We start from the raw sequence: 20,528 nt of genomic DNA on the forward strand, positions 1-20,528 counted from the left end.
ATCGCAGCACTCCAGGCCTCCCTGTCCATCACCAACTCCCGGAGTTCACTCAGACTCAACGTCCATCGAGTCAGTGATGCCATCCAGCCATCTCATCCTCTGTTGTCCCCTTCTCCTCTTGCCCCCAATCCCTCCCAGCGTCAGAGTCTTTTCCAATGATTCAACTCTTCTCATGAGGTGGCCAAAGGACTGGAGTTTCAGCTTTAGCATCATTCCTTCCAAAGAAAGCCCAGGGCTGATCTCCTTCAGAATGGACAGGTTGGATCTCCTTGCAGTCCAAGGGACTCTCAAGAGTCTTCTCTAACACCACAGTTCAAAAGCATCAATTCTTCGGTGCTCAGCCTTCTTCACAGTCCAACTCTCACATCCGTACATGACCACAGGAAAAACCATAGCCTTGACTAGATGAACCTTTGTTGGCAAAATAATGTCTGCTTTTGAATATGCTATCTAGGTTGGTCATAACTTTCCTTCCAAGGAGTAAGCGTCTTTTAATTTCATGGCTGCAGTCACCATCTGTAGTGATTTTGGAGCCCAGAAAAATAAATTAGATAATAATTTATCTAATTAAAATTAATTAATTTTATTTATTAATTAAAATTTTGATTTAATTAATTAAAATTAATTAAAAATAAATTAGATAATACTTTATCTAATTAAAATAAATTAGATAATATATTTAAATGTAAACAATTTATTTAAATATGAATATATTTATTTAAACATATTAATTTATTTAAATATAAATAAAATTTATTTAATATAAATAAAAATAGAGTTGATTTTTAATATTTTTTGTTTACTTATTTTTGGATCTTCACTGCTGTGCTTGGGTTTTCTGTAGCTGTGGCGAGTGGGGGCTCTTCTTTGCAGTGCAAGTGGTTCTCATTGCAGTGGTTTCTCTTGTCGCAGAGCATGGGCTCTTGGGCAGGCAGGCTTGAGTGGTTGTGACACATGGGCTTAGTTGCTCAGTGGCCTGTGAGATTTTCCTGGACCAGGGATTGAACGCATGTCTCCTGCATTGGCAGGAGGATTCTTAACCACTGGACCATCAGGGAAAACTCTAAAATACAGTTCATATGTTTAACTTTAAATGCAGAAAATCATATTAGCTGTGTGAACCTTGTCTCTAAATCTCTCATTCTTAGATAAAGCAAAACAGGTCAAGGTACTGAAAAGCAGTGTGGTCCACACAGACTTTGTATCTCTTCCACTTTTTTGATAACAAATATGTTGCCACATTGAGATATTTCATAAGTGTACCCACTTAAAGAGCTCTAGCTCTTTGAGCTATAATATAATTTTCTTCCTTATCCCTCTCTGAAGGACCACCAAAATGTTTTACTTTGTTTTGTTTTTTGTATCTAAACAATATCAGTACGGGAAGTGAAGTGTTAGTCACTCAGTCATATCCGATTCTTGAGCATCCCACTCTAGAGAGCCTGCCCTGCTCTTCTGTCTGTGGAATTCTCCAGGCGAGAATACTGGAGCAGGTAGCCATTCCCATCCCAGAGGATCTTCCCAAACCAGGGATTGAATCCGGGTCTCCTGCATGGCAAGCAGATTCTTGAACCTGTTAACCTAGGCACCAGAGAATCATACAATGCATATGTGGCCTTATCTGTGAATAAAATTCCTATAAACTTGAGATATAATAACACATCTTTACTGAGCTGACCTACTGAATGCCTGCACATGTTTCAAATTTACATGGAATTATTCTCTCAGGAGATTCCATTCTCCCTTAAAAAACACACATGTACAAAAACAAAACTTGATTTAAATGAAACAGACACCTTAAGAATCTTAACAAGTAGAGCTGACCTTTGAAAGTAATTCGACAAGACTTATTGGACTTGGAGATATTGGACAGATCAATGCATGACAACTCCCCTCCTGAACTTCCATAACATCCAGAGGAGGACAGATTCCATGAGACTCATGGGCAAGGGTGACTTGGCCAAAATCAGGTGGTGCTATTTTTCCTACCAAGCCTGGCTATAATCAAGAGCCCTTCTTTCTCCCTGGAAGCTAGCATCATGTGTTTCCCTTCATTTGATAGTAGCAAAGCCTTTTAGTACAGAGACCAGGGGAGGTTGCCTTTCTGTCTAAACAGAATATACATGTGCAGTAACATACATGTACATACACAGGGACATACTTAGAAAACACATGTAGTTGTCCATGCATACATCTGATCTATTGATCAGGAGCCCAGATTCACTGCAGTGTCCCAGAGTTTAGGGAATCAAATATTAATAACAGCATATATTAAATCTATTCTGAGAGCAATTTACCATTTTGCTGAAGACACTCAGATATCTTTAAAAGGCTTGGGTCATATTTTAATCTTCATTTCTCATGGTTTTGGCCAATGGCAGAGTGCTACTTATGGGGGGAACTGTGGTGTTGGAGAAGACTCTTGAGGGTCCTTTGGACTACAAGGAGATCCAACCAGTCCATTCTAAAGGAGATCAGTCCTGGGTGTTCTTTGCAAGGACTGATGCTGAAGCTGAAGCTCCAATACTTTGGCCACCTGATGCAAAGAACTGACTTATTGGAAAAGACCCTGATGCTGGGAAAGATTGGAGGCAGGAGGAGAGGGGGATGACAGAGAATGAGATGGTTGATGGCATCACCAACTCGATGGACATGAGTTTGAGCAAGCCCCAGGAGTTGGTGATGGACAGGGAAGCCTGGCGTGCTGCAGTCCATGGGATCGCAAAAAGTTGGACATGACTGAGTGATAACTGAACTGAACGTATCTGGATCCACAGGGACAGCACAGGTTAGTGGTTGCCAGAGGCTGGGGCAGGAGAGAATGTGGAATGACTGCTTCATGGGTTCAGGATTTCTTTGCGGGTTAATAAACATGTTCTGGAATTAATCAGTAGTGATGATTGTACAACACTGCAAATTTACTAAAAGCCTCTGGATTGTACCTGTGGCGGATTCATTTTGATATTTGGCAAAACTAATACAATTATGTAAAGTTTAAAAATAAAATAAAATTAAAAAAAAAATGGTAGGTTTTATGTTAAATGAATTTTACCTCAATTGAAAAAAAAATAAAATAGGGACCAGGAACTAAGAGTGTTAAGCTGTGGAACAAAAAGTTAGATCTCCCCAGTGCTGGGGAACAGAGGGCTGATTGCGCCCTGGAGAGCGCCAAGAGGAGTTCCAGGAACAGGGCCTGGGAAGAAGACGGGTGGATTCCAGGACCGGCAGGTGAGGGATCTCGGGGTCCGGACTGGGGAGTCCAGGAGGCATCCAGAAAGTACCGACTCACCTTTCCCTGGCCACTGCCCCTATTTGGCTGTTTATTCTGATCCTGGATTATGTTCTGGTGACTAAAAGCAGGACGTGTGTGAGTGCTTAGTCATTCTTCTGTGACTCTGTGAAGTGTAGCCCTCCAGGCTCCTCTGTCCACGGGGTTTCCCAGGCACGAATACTGGAGCAGGTTTCAATTTTCTTCTCGAGGGTATCTTTCCCACCCAGGGATCCAACTCGGGACTCTTGTGTCTCCTGCATTGGCAGGCAGAGTCTTGACCACTGTGCCACCTGGGAAGCCCTAAAAGCAGGAAATTCTTCCTAACACACATAGGTCTGGTGTCCCAGAGCCCAGCCTCCACTCTTCTTTGCCTGGGACAGAATCCAGCCTAGAGGGGTCCTAGAGCTGATGCCATGTGTATCACGAGGACCTCTGGACAACATCCCTGGGATTGCCCAGGGAGCCTGTGACAGCAGGAAGGTGCAGGAGGCCAGCTTGCCTGGATTCTTGTGGCCAGAGCTTCACCCACACATGTTTACACGACGTACATTTTCCCCTAACAAGTGAGCCTAGTGTCATTATGAGTTCAGTTCAAGAGGGAACCAGTTTATTTCTAAAGTAAATCAAGTTGTATTTTTTATTTGGGAAATGAGAAAGTTGGGCCTTAGTAACTCACCTAGACTTTTTTTAAAAAATAGCTTTCTTACAAAACATTCATGTTAGGCTTGAATTTGGAAGTAACACGTTAAAGGTTTTTAAATTTCTCTCGTACAGCAGGACTGAAATGGTTTCCTCTGGCATATACTCTTTTGTCTTGAAAAATACCAGTAATGAATGCTATGAATTTCTGCATCGGAAAATCTGAATCACCCTGGGATCCACATGAGTTCCTTGATGAAATGTGAAATTAATTTTATACTAAATAAAACTTGAAAATGGTTTCAATTATGGGGGTGGGGAAAACATGAAATGAAGATAGTAATTCTACTGTATCATATTCTTGTTTCATTATTTTGAATTTTTAAAATATCATCATTTTTAGACACTGTTCTATTTCATAAAGATGCTGAGATTGTGAATGTTGGAAGTTGTGGTGATACCTAATACAACCTGTCACCTTCTAAAGAGAGTCTAGGACTGCTTTGGAGTAGGAGGAAATGGAGGGAAGAAACAAATATTTATGAAGCATTCACTGTTTGCCAAGATCTGGGCATACAGGAAGAACCACACTTGTCTCATGTAATACTCTCATCCAGTACTCATGACTGTCTGAGATAAATACTGACACCTCTGTTTCAGATGGAACATGAAAACTCAAAGAGATTATTCAAGAAATGGCAAAATGATATAGCTTGCAACTGGCAGAATGTGTGTTTCTCTCCTACTCTGAAAATGACTTTTCATTGCAACCCCATAATCTATTATTGAGGAAATCCAGACAATGCCCATAGAAAAGACTTCTCCCCCTCTTCAGCCTGGGTTCTTTCACCAACATCTCACACTTGGCCTGAGTTTCTCTTCTTAGTCATCATCCTTGCCTCCATAGTGAGCTCAACCTTTCTGAGAGAGTCCCCATGACATGTCAGAAACTGAGGTCTGAATAGAAAAATAAGCAAAACACAGTTGTACTCTTTGGGAGCTTAATCCGAATGTTGAATTTTGCAGTATTTGACCTGTGTCTTCACCTTAAAATGGACATAATGGTACTTGACCTGAAGGGCTATTTCATGAATTAAAGTAGTGTCAAGTGTCTAGAATCAAAATACATGAATTCTATTCCCACTGCTACCTCTAGTTTTGGGCAACAGGCACATGAGAAACTTTGTCAGAAACATTGAAAGATGAGATAAGAGTTGGAAGGCAGACAGCAGCTGGCGCTTTCTTCCACCAAATGCCATCAAAATCTTGGTGAATTCACATAAGTACATACACACATGTGTGCCTTCATGGGCTTCCCAGGTGGTGCTAGTGGTAAAGAGCCCACCTGCTAGTGCAGGAGTTGTAAGAGATGCGGGGTCCATCCTGGGACGGGAAGATCCTGTCAAGGAGGGCATGGCAACCTGCTCCAGTATTCTTTCCTGGAGAATCCCTTGAACAGGCTATAGTCAACGGGGTCTCAGAGAGCTGGACATCAGAGAGTGACTTAGCATGCACGTATACACTCATACCCACACCCACACGTCTTTTAAAACTGAAATCTGAATGCAATATAGTTTCTAACCATCAGGGTAATTTAAAGACAGCTCTGTGGTGAAATTTCATGATGGCAGGATGAGTTCCCGAGTAGAAATGACTTCTTCACCATACTCTGAATGTGATGTCACTTGGAGTCATGGTCTCCACTGCTCTGTCAAAAATGGGTCCAAATCAGAGCAGGAAATGGGAGATGTTTTCCTCATTCTAACATTTAACTCTGTTGTTGGTCAAAGGACACCCTTATAAAGAAACCATATTTTCCAGAATGAAATGGAAGACTTTATTGTTAGAGCAGAACCCAGATTTGTCACTGCAGGTGTTGAAGTTCCCCTCTCACAGGCCCAAGGGGTGAGTCAAAGACACACAAACCAAAGAAAGAGCAAGCAAGTGCTGGTGAGGGTGAAGACGGAAGGAGCTTCAGCTTTCTGGGCTCAGAGGCTCCACAGTGATTCAACACAGAGCTTTAGCAGCAGTTTTGAGCCTGTGAGTGCTAATCACTCACTGACTCTGAGTTTTCTAAATTATTCAGAACATTTTCACCCGTACCCTCTCATGTTGCCATGGAAGGCAATTAGAAGGAAGGACAAAAGAAAAATGACATCTTAAATTGAATTTCTAGGATGTGTTGGGCACTGTGATAAATGCTTGCCTGTGGCCTTATTTCATCTGGTAGGTAATACGGAGATTTAATCTTCCCATTTTGCTGGTAAGGAAACTGAGTTCCTATTGGAAATGGGCTTTTGCCCTTTTTAGGTGTATCTGCTTGTGAATGTTTATAGTATATTGAGGAAAGTTAAACACACAAGATGGGCTTCCCAGGTGGCAAGAACCTGTCTGCAATGGAGGAGATTCAAGTTCAAGTCCTGGGTTGAGAAGATCCCCTGAAGAAGCAACCCACTCCAGTATTCGTACCTGGAAAATCCCATGGCCAGAGGAGTCTGGCGGTCTACTGTCCATGGAGTCCCGAGTCAGACATGACTTAGTGACTAAACAACAACAAAACTTCAAAGAGATGGGAGGAAAGTTTCCATTTTGAGATTGAAGGCAGATATTGGAGAAAAGCAAAGCAAAACCCCAGAACAATAAAAGAAATATAATCTGGCATTGCAGAAGAGGGAATACCTACTTTTTATGCCTCAGCACCACACCCCAAAGAATGTGTGCCCTAATTCAGCCCCTAATTCTGAATCATTCCTTGTTGGTCATGTAATATGGTCATTTTCCTACCTAGCAGGCTTATTTCTTTACTACTTGGAAAATGCTGGGGAGCTGTAGTAATGATCCAAGGCTGTTCAGGTTTGGCACATCAACAACCTTTACAAGCCTGTTGAAAACAAACCCAAACAAAACCAAGAGCCTTGAAAATGATCAATAGAATTTGAAGATTGAGGGCAGGTTTTAAATACTCTTTTCATCACAAATCCCCAATATCCTGGATTCCAGTTGTCTTTAGCTTAAAGACAACGATGGAACATCTTCCTGACACTTTAGATTCATTTGCAAAATGGTTTTCAAACTGTGTTCTTTGCGATTCTAAGGTTCTTTGGAGGATCCCCCATGGGGTTCCCGTAGGGGAAAGGTTATGGTTAATATGGAGGGGCTCTCAGCTGCCTCCCCCTCATATGCCTCTTCCTTCCCCTCACCCCACCTTCCCTTCCATCAGAGCAACTTTGCTTTTATCGGTTTTATGTACTGGTCCTCCCCATTTGGTTTAGTTTAGAAAAGTTACATCGCAACTAGCAATTTGAAAATCAAGGCTTTAGGAATGGTAGCTCTTGGAATTGAATACAAAAAGCCTTCCTCTGAGATTTACCTTAAGGTTACTGACTTGGAGAGATTCACCTGAGGGAGCATGGGCCAGAATTCAGGGAAACACGTTTCACTTTCCAAACTCATGTCAGCTTTCAGGACTAAAAAAGAACAAAACCATTGTGAATACAAAACATATCATAAAAAGAACAAAGTGTGGCAACACCACCAGTGAGATCAGACTCCTTTTAGCCCACAGACTTACTGATTGGAGTTTTCTGATGAGGCAGACAGACTCGTGGAAGGCTGCCAGGAAATTCTGGACATCAAATTGCTTTTGCTAAGCCAGCCCAGCGGTGCAGTAAAGAGCTAAGGAGTCCCAGGAGAGGGGTGGGAAAGGATCGGTCTCTGTTTCTCTACCCCTGATGTGGGCCTTTTTCGATTAGGAAGTGGAGTGTGAAGGAAGTTATCGGGGGTGAAATCAACTCAGCAAGAAACCTTTTTAGACCAAAGACCAAGGAAAACTAATAAAACCAGTTGGGCTGCTTCATGCTTATTGTATGTTGTGCATGTAGGTCAGCTCGCTTTACAGCCAAGACAGACACCCCCAAAACAAAATGCTCAGTTCTATGAAAGGATTTCCCAGCCCCTGAAGGATGGCCTGGTTCTTTTAAGAGGCATTTGCTACATGAAACTCTAGTACAAGCAAGTTTCTGACACACCTTCTCGATTATTGATTGAAATGAAATGTTGCCTATTGTACGGATTAGGGATTGTATTTGACTGAGAGGAACAAAGGCCCCCATGTTTCTTAGATAGCAGTAAGTCTGCAGGCAGCTCAGGGATGCCAGGATCCAGGTCTTCAGTGATCTCTTGGCTCTCTGCCCCACAGACCCGCAGTGGCTCCCATCTTCCCTGGCACGTTTTCCAAGTTCCAGGCAGAATGAAGAGGGCAGACAAAGAGTGAGTGGGCAGGAGGCTGCTGAGTCTGAGCTCTTCCTTCTTCTATTCCCATGCCCACATTTTAAGGAGATTTTCTGGAAACTCTATTCGACAACTTTAGCTTATATAATTTAACTGGAAACTATGTCACATGCCATTTCATCTGCAAAGGAGTCTTGCAAATACAATTCTTTTAGCTAGGAGTGTTGTGGTCCCCAAGAAAGCTGGGGCTCATTTCCAAAGAAGGGAAAGGTATACCATTCTAACAATTAGCAGAAGATTCCTTCCTCTTAACTCCTCAGGATACATCCACAGTACCCCAGGGCCTGCTCTATCTGGATATTCACATGGGATTGATTCCAGGATTCCAGTGGGTACCAGAATCTGCAATTGCTCAAGTTCCCCATATGAAATGGCAGAGTATTTGTATATAACAAACAGACCTGTCTATACTTTAAATCATTCCTAGATTACTTATAATATCATACAATGTAAATGCTATGTACATAGCTGCAGGCATGCAGAAAATTCAAGCTTTGCTTTTAAGGGACTTTCTGGAATTTTTTCACCCCAAATTTTTGATCTATGATTGGTTGAAACTGCGGATGTGGAACCTGTGGATTCGACTCTACTTCATTCTCACAATAGCTTTTCTTTGTGCTTTGGGTTCTGCTTTTCTTCATGACCTCAGATTGCTTATTGGAATATCACAGCATGCTTAGGTGGCAGGCACGTCACATTCCTGGCTAATGATGGTTGCTAGTGCGGCTTGAGCTGAGTCACGGCGCTGTGTGTGGGGAATGTCGAGTCCAATCCTTTGCAGATGAAGCAGCTGGTGACAGGCTTGGGAGAACTCACTAGTGACTGTGGGGCTTCCTTTCAGGTTTGCTGTCATGAGGTCGAAGGTGCACCAATGCCAAGTTTACACAATTTGCTCAAGTACGGCCATTGTTCCACAGATGCAGCTGAGAAATGACACATCCCTGGCCTAAATTGTGCTAGAAACTGCTCTTATTTAATGTCTTATGAATTCTCTGGCTTAATCCCTACAGCAGATGTTTCAAGCTTAGTGTATCTAACCCCAAATTCTAACTACTTTTCTGTCCCCTCCTCCATAGAAGGAGACCTCAATCCTAGTTTGCTACAAACAAAACAAAACAAAAACATGAGGTCATTTGATACAAGTTGTGTCCTTCATGCCTCCAAGAGCACTGCATTTTTCATTCCCCCTCTTTGTTTCATCTTGATTATGAGGAATCTAGTTGTTTCTTGGCTCCAGCACTGGAATCGTCCTATGGCCCTTGGCCCATTTCTCACACCCCTCCAGAGCTTGCGTGTCTGTCAAGCCGTCTCTCCCCTACATTTTCAGTTCCTTCATCTCACTCAGCAAGTGCCTCTTACCTGTGTAGTAACAGTCATGGCTACTCTGGTCCAGATCAAGCTCGCTCTGTTCTGCCGCTCGTGTAGGCGTCTCCTTTTCTCCTCCGCCCTTTTCTAGCAGGTTGGCTGCATCCTCTGCTGGAGGTCCCACCTCCTGGTCTCTTGTTGGGGCTCTTCACATGCACTCTCTCCCTCTCTGGATTCAGTACTCACTCTCCTCCCTTAGAAGGAGTAAGTGCTCAGGGGAAAAGAATGGAAATCTGAAGATTAACAAATATTTGCTCTGATTAGGAAATTAATGGTGCTTTTTAAAAAGAAATCTGTTTATTCTTCTATGTACTTTACAATTTTTTTTTTTACATTAAGCATAGTTTTAATTAGGAAAGCAGCTTAAATTTGGATGAATGTCTATCTACTTAGGAAACGTTCTACTTGTCTACCTAGTGGCTCAGATGGTAAAGAATCTGCCTGCAATGCAGGAAAACTGGGTTGGATTGCCTGGATTGGAAAGATCCCCTGAAGATGGAAATGGCTACCCACTCCAGCATTCTTGACTGGAGAATCCCATGGGCAGAGAACTGGCAGGCTACAGTTCATGGGGTTGCAAAGAGTCGGACATGACTGAGTGACTAACACTTTCACTTAGAAAAGCAAGTAGGTAAAAGTAAAAGAGAAGAGAAGTCAAACGAAGTGGACTCAAATGTTACTCTTTCATAATTTACTATGTGTCACTAAGTGGATTTTCTCATCCATAAAAATCCACAAAGTGGCAACTGTACTTTCTACTCTCTGACATTTCCACGGCTTTTGTGAGGATTAAACAGACTATATATGGTAAAAACAATTCTTCTAAGTGATCAGCTGTAAGGACCAATTTGTTCTTTTTTCTTTAAAAAAAAAACATGCTAACTAAAGTCCATAGTTATTTAGGTTTTCTTGTATTTTACTGAATCTCCTTTATCTGTTCCCACATACCTTTTAGGACACCAGATAGTGTCTCCTTAGCTCTACTTGGTTATGGCAGTTTTCAGACTTGCCTTGCTTTTGATTACCTTGACAGTTTTGGGAAATATTGGTCAAATACTTCATAAAATGTCCCAGTATTGGAATTTATCTGATATTTCTCTCATGATAAGACTGGGGTTGTGGGCTACTGAGAGGAAGCCCACAGAGGTAAAGTACCACTCTCATCACATCATATCCAGGATGCAAACCATCAATATGATTTATGAAGGGTGATGCCGGTCTTGATCACCATTGGAGCATTCGTTTCTTTCTTCTTTCCATTCCATTTTACACCTGGTTCTATTGCACACAGCTTAGGACACAGTTCACGACTCATCCAGCTGTAGGCAAGCACAACCAAATAAGGCTACTGGTCACATGTTTGGATGGTGTGGCCATGGCAAGTGCCAGAAAATTTCTAATACCTATTCTCAACTCGCCTGCTTATCTCACCCCAGATCAGTAAATGTCTGCAGATTGGCCTGGGTCCACAACCACACTTTGAGTAGCATCATGCTAGCATATACAACACAGGAGGTTGCAGTAAGTAATTTGAAATCAAACTGAGTATGATTGAGAAATAAAAGGTGAATTTGAGTTGGAACCATGAAACCATTGCAGTGAAAATGGAAAGGGATCTTGGTGAGAATCCTTTCAATTTCCTTACCCTACAGATTAGGAACGTGAGTGTCAGGTGTTCAGCTCCACAAGGGAATGTGGTGGTGAACTGATGGGGAGCCTGGGTTTCTGGGAAGAACCAGGGTTCTTCCCACTATCTGACTCTGACTGGAATCATTTCAGTTTCCTCCGTAAGGAAGACCAGGGAAGAAAACAGAGGTAGAGGTCAGAAGGAATTTAGATTGACAGCAAAGTTAAATTTCTCCCTGACTTTCTCACCTCCTGTTACCCCATTAAAACTTAAATGAGTACCCAAGAAAACCAAAATGTTTAAGGAGAAGCAGAGGTGCTTGCTCGGGTGTAAGTAGCGTTCAGATGACTGGGGGCAATTTGTGCTTTTAAGATAAGTAAGTTAGTCTCCCTTTGTCATCATTCCACCTGTCCTGTCTCAGTGCAAGTCAGAGAAAAAGAAATTTAGGGCTGAGGATGGAAAACAAATTAGTAAGTGGCAGAGTCCCCCCTCCTCAAATGCCCTGTTCACTTCTACTTCCCTTGCAAAAAAAAAGATGGAACGGAGATGTGGGTGAAGGGCTAGAGAAACAAGAAATCAGGAATGTTAGGAGAGGTTTCCTCATTTGACTCTTTTTTCTGTGGAAATGTATTTAAGATTAAATTAGACATGACATTTAGTAGACTCCCAGTGGAAAAATATTTTCTTATACCTGAAGGGGCTTTGGGAAAATGGAACAGCCTGGCAACCAGGCTTGCCTGGCCAGGGTATGGTGGGAAGATTAAGTTCCATGGGGTACATTGTAATACACTGCACAGGATCTTCAGGGAAATGGGTGATGGGATTCTGGGGCCATCTGCTTCTCAGTCGTTCCTCAATTGTTTTTGTTTCATTTTAGAAGGTTTTAAGTTTAGAAGGGAAAGGTGGCATAAGAAATGGATTGTTATTTGACAAGGCATTGCCCCTAGTTCACAACTTTGCATCACTGTCTATGTGATGAAGCCCCTCAGCTTCACCAAGGCACTCAGGGCACCCCCAAATCTGTGCCCACCTGACCCTGTGGCCTCACCTGCCTCTTCCACATCCATAGTTTCCCCCATCCCCTGTTTGTATCTCCACCCTTTTGCAAGAGCTCTTTCTTCATCCTGGAAAACACCCCCTTCCTCCTTAGCTGTTGAAATCATTCATTCTTGAAACTCCAGCCCAAACATTACTTCCTATGAGAAGCCTAACCCAGTGCCTCAGCCTCAGTAAATTTCCCTGGCCCCACCCTCTGCTGCCTATTGAATGTGTCCACAGTCCACACTTGTAACACTGCTTTCATCATTCGTTTATACACAAAGCATGAATGAAGTTCTACAAGGCTCTCTGTTAAGGGCTCTGTATAATTGTCTTATTTCATCCCACCAGGATCGGTCAAGTAGGATCCATCATTACCCTCCTTCTATAGACGAGTAGAGCTTCTGAGTCACCTCGTGACTTTCTCAGAGTGGTACGGTCTGTAGAAGAGGGATTTAAACCCAGGACTTTCTATTCTTGAGTTCTCTGTGTTTCTTGGTTAAACCCCTTGATTCACCACATTCAACTCTGTGCTGGTTATCCCCGGACCTAACTCCATCTCCAGCCCACATCCTCAGCGGCAACCCTCTTGGGAGCAGAATTCCTGTTAGATGGCTCTCTGGCATCCCCGGTGCCCTGGCTCACTGAAGCGGCCAGGACTGTTTGTTGGCTAAAAGTTACTTCTTGCATGAGCTCTCTCCCCAAGTCTTGGTAAAGCATCTGACTCAAAAGGCTGTAGCTGATGTTTCTTGTGTAAGAAATAGCCCAGCAGTCAGGAAAACCCACAGCTGAATCCTGGTGGCTGGCAAGTGATTTCCTTGATACTCAAAGCTTTTGTGGTTAAAATCAGAAGGCCTTGAGTGCCAGTGAAGCCTGTTTCTTCAAGACCAAAGTAACCAACCTTTGTGCTGTCCTTCTCAGATCCTCTACAAGACTGGAGACTTTTCACATCACTCTCACAGCCTTGTCCTGGGCAGCAGTGTGTTTTGAGTCTAAATCACTACCAAGCAGCTGACAGCTTCTGTGCTGCCAGGGGCTGGGGGTGTCTTCAAAAGCCTCAGGTGGCCTCCTTTTTGCTCTCTCTTTCCCAGAGACAACTCCCAACTTCCAGACATTTGAAGTGGCTCAAAGAATGGAAAGATACCCTTAAAAAATAAATTAAAACAAATTCACTCACATACAAACACACAAAGACTTTTATGTGTATGTGGGTAGGTACATGTTTATCTCATCAGCTTCTATTGATTCTCTATATTGAGTTCCTCGGCCTGTTCTTGCAGCAGAAGTGCAGATCTTCCAGGTAAAGATTTGTGGCATCAGTGCCTGAAGAACTATGGACAGAGTTTTATGACATGTTACAGGAGTCAGTGATCAACACCATCCCCAGAGAAGAAATGCAAAAAGACAAAATGGTTGTCTGAGGAGGACTTACAAATAGCTGAGAAAAGAAGACAAGCTAAAGGCAAAGGAGAAAAGGAAAGATATACACATCTGAATGCAGAGTTCCAAAGAATAGCAAAGAGAGATAAGAAAGCCTTCCTAGTGATCAATACAAACAAATAAGAGGAAAGCAATAGAATGGGAAAAATTAGAAAATTAGAGCTTCAAGAAAATTAGAGCTACCAAGGGAACATTTCATGCAAAGATGGGCACAATAAAGGACAGAAATGGTATGGACCTAAGAGAAGCAGAAGATATTAAGAAGAGGTGGCAAGAATACACAGAAGAACTGTACAAAAAAGATCTCATGACCCAGATAATCAGTATGCTATGACCACTCACCTACAGCCAGACATCCTGGAACATGAAGTCATGTGGGCTTTAGGAAATATCACTACAAACAAAACTAGTGGAGGTGATGGAATTCCAGTTGAACTATTTCAAATCCTAAAAGATGATGCTATGAAAGTGCTGCACTCAATATGCCAGCACATTTGGAAAGTTCAGCAGTGACCACAGGACTGGAAAAGGTCAGTTTTCATTCCAATTCCAAAGAAAGACAATGCCAAAGAATGCTCAAACTATCTCACAATTGTACTCATCTCACACGCTAGAAAAGTAGTGCTCAAAATTCTCCAAGCCAGGCTTCAACAGTACGTGAAGTGTGAACTTCCAGATGTTCAAGCTGGATTTAGAAAAGGCAGAGGAACCAGAGATCAGATTGCCAAAACCCACTGGATCATCAAAAAAGAAAGAGAGTTCCAGAAAAACATCTACTTCTGCTTTATTGACTGTGCCAAAGCCTTTGACTGTGTGGATCACAACAAATTGTGGAAAATTCTTCAAGAGATGGGAATACAAAACCACCTGACCTGCCTCCTGAGAAATCTGTATGCGGGTGAAGAAGCAACAGTTAGAACTGGACATGGAACAACAGCCTGGTTCCAAACTGGGAAAGGAGCACGTCAAGGCTGTGTATTGTCACCCTATTTATTTAACTTATATGCAGAGCACATCGTGCAAAATGCTGGGCTGGATGAAGCACAAGCTGGAATCAAGATTGCTGGGAGAAATATCAATAACCTCAGATATGCAGATGACACCACCCTTATGGCAGAAAGTGAAGAAGAACTAAAGAGCCTCCTGATGAAAGTGAAAGAGGAGAGTGAAAAAGTTGGCTTAAAACTCAACATTCAGAAAACTAAGATCATGGCATCCGGTCCCATCACTTCATGGCAAATAGATTTGAAAACAGCGGAAACAGTGACAGACTTTATTTTGGGGGGCTCCAAAATCACTGCAGATTATCACTGCAGCCATGAAATTAAAAGACACTTGCTCCATGGAGGAAAAGCCATGACCAGCCTAGACAGCATATTAAAAAGCAGAGACATTACTTTGCCAACAAAAGTCCATCTAGTCAAAACTATGGTTTTTCCAGTAGTCATGTATGGATGTGAGAGTTGAACTAAAGAAAGCTGAGCACCAGAGAATTGATTCTTTTGAACTGTGGTGTTGGAGAAGACTCTTGAGAATCCCTTGGACTGCAAGGAGATCCAACCAGTCCATCCTAAAGGAAATCAGTCCTGAATATTCATTGGAAGGACTGATGCTGAAGCTGAAACTCCAGCACATCAGGTTCACATCCACCTGATGTGAAGAACTGACTCATTGGAAAAGATCCTAATGCTGGGAAAGACTGAAGGCAGGAGAAGAAGGGGACGACAGAGGATGAGAATGTTGGAGGGCGTCACCAGTTTGATGGACCTGAGTTTGAGCAAGCTTCTGGAGTTGGTGATGGATAGGGAAGCTTGGTGTGCTTCCATGGGATCACAAAGAGTCAGACACGACTGAGCAACTGAACTGAACTGCAACAGGAACGCCTTCACCTCCAGGCTGTAAGTGTGCTTCAGTTACCTCAGAAAACTATTTCTCATCTATTCCCATGCATCTCTTTCCCTTTATGATGTTACCAAGCTTCCCTCATCCAAAAACCCCACTGGGATTTTAAATGCAATTGCGTGACATTCATAATTAAATGTGGTGCACTGACCTCTTGACAATACTTATTCTTCCCATGTAGGAACATCATGTCTCTCTGTGTTTATTCACGTCCCTTGATCTGATTTTAGGTTTGTCTCCACACCGGATGTGTGCATTTCTTTAACTGTATTCCTCAAAGTTTTGTACTGTTGTGGCCATTGTTGGGACTTAATGTTGAATTTATGCACACACACTCCAGCTGTTCTGAAAAGGGAAGTGTCTTGAAATTAAGTGAGTGGATTAGATACCTATTAGAGTGGTTCAGACTCTATCACCTCATGGGTGATACACCTCATGCTTGTGGGCTGCAGGGGACGGGTACATTGCAGGAGTTCAGGATCATGAGAGTGATGGGTAGGAGAAGAGGTCCTTAATCATTCAAGTGAAGGTAGGTCTGTATCAATTACTTCCCCTTTGGGGAAGTAGGGGCCTTTGGGGAAGCAGGGGCCTCAACAGCCATTTGCTGTTGCTCACACATCTGCAGTTTGGCTTTGGTTCAGCTCATCTCACTGGCTGGGTGGGGCCTTTGCTTTGGGCTGTGACTACTAGGGAAACACTGAGCTCACTCTGCTGTCTCTTCAGTTCAGCCCAAGATGGTACAAGCAGTCAGATTCCATTTAAGGTCTCTTAAATTCTGGACATTGAACTGGTTTGCTGTCCCTTTGAGGCATGTGCACTGGCCAAGACAAGTTATATAGCTGAAGTCAGAGACAGTGGGCATGTGGTGGCTTCGTTAAGTTGGGGTTGTGCTTCTGAGAATGCCCTTCCTTGGAAGGTCCTAGAGGAGGCTTGGCCACAAGAAAAATATTCAGAATATTTAGAAGGTAGAATTGAAGCCATGGTGTGTCTATAACAGTGGCAGATCACTGCTGTGGACCTGCTGGCTCACCTTGTAAAGAAATATGCCAGCCCATGCGCCTTTAAATCCCTCCAGATCACCTTCAGCCTCTCTGACTCATGGGTTGGGTTTGTAGGCAGCTCCATGGAGCGAGAAATGTTCCAGCCTTCTGCAGGTCTGCATGAACACTGGGGTCTTGGAGGCAATGAGACACCCATGTGAACACTAGCTCATCCTTGTAGGCTCCAACTGGCCACTGGTCTTTCCCACTTTGCACACAGCTCAAGAACTGGGCCTGCTAGACCTCAGGCCTAGCACCTGATGCAAGCACATCATCCTTCCATGGACTGCTTCACCCACTCCCAAGATCCCTACGGATCCCTTATTCTAATTCTAAAATAAGTCCAGTATTTGCCTCATGATTTTGCTTTTCTGACTGAACCTTTCCTGATGCAGGTGCGGAACTGCACTTTGTCCATGACATGGCCAGGCAAGAGATGGCGAAGAATCGAGGCCATTCATTCTATGTTGGTCACAATATAGTACTTGCAAAGACGAATGTGCCTGCAAACTTCTTCTGAATATTTTTTTTGTAAGGTTTAAGGCAAATGGGGCTCCAGTTAACTTCCAGATCATGGCAACTTTAATAATCAGTATCTCCTAGATGGCTTAACTACAGATTTAACTCTATCTCATATCCATTTTAAATGATCTAGGAGACATCCCAACAATGACCCTTCAAGAGCAGTTATCAATACTTCATTATAAGGGGATGTTTTAAAAGAAGTCTCTCTTTTCAATCAAAGAAAGCTGAAGGTCAAATTGTATTGTAACAAAGGCTCCTCCAACAAAATTATAAATTATAATTAAATTTCTAAGGTCTAAATCCTCATCTACTTACTTGGAGGAATATTTGATTGGGTAATATAGTAGAATAATTAAACAATCTCTGTCTCTTTAGAGTTTAAACAGGATTTGATCTTTAGTGTAAATAATTTCTTCTTTAATTTGCCTACCACCATCCTGGATTCCTTGTTTCTTACTGGTCCAAACCGTGTGTTTAAGTAACATTTTAAATGTGAATTTCTTAAGAAGTCTTTTGTGCTTTTATTTTTTCTTAAAACAATTTTTGCTTGCCTGGCCTGGGACACTGGCTTTGGGGCTTTTGGGGAGATAAGACACTTCAGTGTTTTCTTGACAGCTGAACTAAAGAAAACCTCTTACACACACGTCATCTGATTTACTTCATGCCATTTTGATTGCTCCTACTGACAGTTCTGATTTAATTTTTCCTTCAAAAAAGAGTATCAATTTCAAGGTTTAGAGTTCTTCGGATTTAGAATCTTTGATTAAAAAAGTGAAATTTAATCTTGAATCAAGGGGAGGGAAATGTGAGCAAGATTAGCAGGCTTCTTTTTGATAGAAGACTCTTGTAGCCAGTATTTATTATGGTAATGCTTTGTTATTATAAACCTCCTACGAATAATATTTTGGGGAGCTACCACACAACAAGGCATACATTATAACACCCGGGTTAGGAGGGGGGTGACAGCAACGAACTGAGAAGCACAATTATCTCACGGATATGCATGCCTATGAAGTGTGTTATTACTTTTGTTTTTTACAACTTGTAGAATATTTTCATTGTAGGTGAAGCATCAGACACATTTTTATTCAAAGGAAGAGAAACAAAAAGAAGGTTGTGTCTGCTGTGTGTTCTGAATGGTACCCTGGTGGCCCTGGTCCTCTAGTTGGGGGGCTAATTTATAACTGAGTGTCTCCCAGGCGCCAGAACATTCAGCTTTATTGTCTGTGTCATGGTCTTCTGATATCCATGGCACAAAAGGAGTCATTATTTGGAAATGGTGATTAGTCAGTTCGAACAGGAGGGTCTGCTGGTGTGCCTACAGGAGGTGTTGTTTTAGGTTGACTTAGTGAAAAAAAAAATCAGTAAAGCTTGGTGTGTGTTAGTTTGATGTTTCAGAAATCAAGTAACCATGCAACTGGCATTTTATTTGTTGCTAAAGATTTTAAGACCATATTGACAGAGTCCTAGGATAAAAATTAGTCAGTTCTGGGGAAGAAAGTGAGTTAGTGACTGTTAAGTACTTTGCCAGGTGGTTTACTTCAGGTAGATTTTAATTCTCACAACAACCTATAAGGTTGATAGTACGTCCATCTTTGCAGAGGTGAGGAAACTCAGGCTCTGAGAATTCAAATGAGTTTCCCACATTGCTAGGAGATAGTTGTTGTTCTGACACTCAGTCATGTCTTACTCTTTGTGACCACATGAAGCATGTGGTCAGCATGTCAGGCTTCCCTGCCCTTCATATCTCTGGAAGATTGCTCAAACACATGTCCATTGAGTAGGTGATGCCATTCAACAATCTCATCCTCTGTTGCCCTCTTCTCCTCTTGCTCTCAATCTTTTCTAGCATCAAGGTCTTTTCCAATTAGAACATGATGGAGCACATATTCAACCTGAATTTGCTTGATTCTATAGCTTGTACACACTTCCATTAAACTAACATTTCCTAAAGGTATATTTCTATGTACAAGAATACACAGAAGAACTACACAAAAAAGATCTTCATGACCCAGATAATCATGATGGTGTGATCACTCACCTAGAGCCAGACATTCTGGAATGAGAAATCAAGCAGGCCTTAGGAAGCATCACTACAAAAAAAATTAGTGGAGGTGATGGAATTCCAGTTGAGCTATTTCAAATCCTGAAAGATGATGCTGTGAAAATGCTGCATTCAGTATGTCAGCAAATTTGGAAAACTCGGCAGTGGCCACAGGATTGGAAAAGGTCGGTTTTCATTCCAATCCCAAGAAAGGCAATGCCAAAGAATATTCAAACTATCACACAGTTTCACTCATCTCATATACTAGTAAAATAATGCTCAAAATTCTCCAAACCAGGCTTCAATAGTACATGAATTGTGAACTTCCAGATGTTCAAGCTAGATTTAGAAAACGCAGAGGAACCAGAGATCAGATTACCAACATCCACTGGATCATCAGAAAAGAGAGTTCCAGAAAAACACCTACTTCTGCTTTATTGATTATGCCAAAGCCTTTGACTGTGTGGATCACAACAAACTGTGGAAAATTCTGAAAGAGATGAGAATACCAGACCACCTGACCTGCCTCCTGAGAAATCTGTATGCAGGTTAGAACTGTGTGACATGGAACAACAGACTGGTTCCAAATTGGGAAAGGAGTACGTCAAGGCTGTATATTGTTACCCTATTTATTTAACTTTTTATGCAGAGTATATAATGAGAAATGTTGGACTGGATGAAGCACAAGCTGGAATCAAGATTGCTGGGGGAAATATCAATAACCTCAGATGTGCAGATGACACCACCCTTAAGGCAGAAAGCGAAGAGGAACTAAAGAGTCTCTTGATGAAAGTGAAAGAGAAGAGTGAAAAAGTTGGCTTAAAACTCAACATTCAGAAAACTAAGATCATGGCATCCGGTCCCATCACTTCATGGCAAATCCATTTGGAAACAGTGGAAACAGTGACAGACTTTATTTGGAGGGGCTCCAAAATCACGGCAGATGGTGACTGCAGCCATGAAATTAAAAGACGCTTGCTCCTTGAAAGAAAAGTTATGACCAACCTAGACAGCATAATAAAAAGCAGAGACATTACTTTGCCAAGAAATGTCCATCTAGTCAAAGCTATGGTTTTTCCAGCAGTCATGTATGAATGTGAGAGTTGGACTATAAAGAAAGCTGAGCGCTGAAGAATTGATGCTTTTGAACTGTGGTGCTGGAGAAGACTCTTCAGAGTCCCTTGGACTGCAAGGAGATCCAACCAGTCCAACCTAAAGGGAATCAGTCCTGAATATTCATTGGAAGGACTGATGCTGAAGCTGAAACTCCAATACTTTGGCCACCTTGTGTGAAGAACCGACTCATTTTAAAAGACCCTAATTCTGGGAAAGATTGAAAACAGGAGG

Source organism: Bos grunniens, chromosome 4, assembly GCF_055505025.1.
Source record: "Bos grunniens cultivar Pamir isolate PY7600 chromosome 4, Bosgru_T2T1.0, whole genome shotgun sequence".
NCBI lineage: Eukaryota > Metazoa > Chordata > Mammalia > Artiodactyla > Bovidae > Bos > Bos grunniens.